At 46.5% G+C, this 1,585-nt stretch overlaps 1 non-coding gene across 1 annotated transcript; it reads left to right on the plus strand.

Moving 5' to 3' along the window:
• Positions 1 to 1,264: 1,264 nt before the first annotated feature.
• On the plus strand, positions 1,265 to 1,371 carry LOC117129561. The gene has a single exon (XR_004453193.1). It is a non-coding gene; the product is annotated as a small nucleolar RNA R71 (small nucleolar RNA).
• The last annotated feature ends 214 nt before the right edge of the window (positions 1,372 to 1,585 follow it).

The following is a 1,585-nucleotide window of genomic DNA, read 5'->3' on the forward strand; positions in this document are numbered from 1 at the left end:
CATCTCATGATCCTTGTTCATCTCAACAACTTGAAACTCAGCAGGAACAACGCATTCCCCTACTTGAACATGAAGGCTGCGGATGGTTCCATATGGGACTGCTCTGGAAGAGTTTGCAAAAGTCAGGGTCAGCTGAGAACGCTCAACATCAGCAATACTCAGATCGTCTAAAATAGTCTTTGAGACGAGATTCACACAAGAACCAGAGTCACAAAGAGCATCCTTGAAGGTTGTTCCTGCGATGGAACATGGGAAAACAAACTTTCCAGGATCATCAACCTTAGGCAATACCTTCAGTGCTGGTGTAGACAGTGCTTTGGTATAGAGGACCTTGATCTCCTCTTGAGTCTCTCTACAGTTTTTAAAGAACTTGAGCAATGGACGAATCTGCAGAGCATCCTCAAATGCAAGTTCTTTAGGAAGCCTTCTCACCATCTTGTTAAAACCTATCAGTTGCTCTTCACTAACGGGATCCATCAGATGTTTAGGTGGAATTGGATAGGGAACCTTAGGAACATAGATTCGCACTGGTGGAGTTTCAGCAGGTTCGCTAGGAGCAGTCACTCCAGAGCTAGCAGACTGCTCTGTGTTCTCTTCTGCGCCTAGAACAGTCTCAGCGAACGGCTGCTCTATTGCATTACAGTGTTCAGTCCTAGGATTTTTATCACTTTTTCCAGGGAGCGTCTCTTGTTGCCTCTTGACACTCTCAGCTGTGTGAGCAAGCTGAACATCGATCTTTCTTATGTGGATCGCAAGAGTGTCATACTTGTTATTCAGCTCAGTGAACATGTTGCCCATCCTGGTGTCAATTTCCGTGGTTACCTGGTTCAACACCTTGGCCTGAACCTGCTGACCCTGCAACAGCTGTTGCATCATCATACCCAGACCCTTCAGCTCATCTGGTTGACTGTTCTCGTTAGCTGGAACAGCTTGCTGATTGCTCTGCGGTTGTCGCTTGTTCTGGTTCTGAATATGCCCAGCCGTAGCTTGCTCCATGCTGAAAACGTGCCCTTGGTTGTTTTTCAGTAGCTGATCAATCTTGGCAGTCAGCTCATCTATTTTCTGGGTGTCGGAACTATTGCCTTTCATGGAGCAATCACTCTCCTCTTTCTTATTAGCTGAGCTAGCAGACATATTCTCAATCAGCTTAAACGCTCCATCAGTGGTTTGAGTCATGAAGTCTCCATTGCTCGCAGAGTTTAGAGCACTTTGGTATTTCCAGTCCACTCCATCATAGAAAATGTCCAGGAGGTAATCATCAGCAAATCCATGGTGAGGACATTCTCTGCGATAGTCCTTGAAGCGCTTCCATGCATCGCAGAAAGGCTCATCAGTGAGCTGTCTGAAGGAGGTGATCTTGTTTCTCAGTGCAGCTGTTCTCGCCTTAGAGGAACGCTGATCGGACCTGTTCCCATGAAGTGATAGAACTGGTAGGGGGAGAGTTCAACCACCGTGCAGCTTTTCCATCAAGAGAGAATGGGAATAACATGCACCTGATGTAGTCTGGTGGAACACCATTCGCGCGAGTGAAACTGCAGACTTTTTCGAAGCTCTCAATATGATCAAAGCAGGCTTGATCTCAAAG

Source organism: Brassica rapa, unplaced genomic scaffold (genome assembly GCF_000309985.2).
Source record: "Brassica rapa cultivar Chiifu-401-42 unplaced genomic scaffold, CAAS_Brap_v3.01 Scaffold0033, whole genome shotgun sequence".
In the NCBI taxonomy this organism is placed as follows: Eukaryota; Viridiplantae; Streptophyta; class Magnoliopsida; order Brassicales; family Brassicaceae; genus Brassica; species Brassica rapa.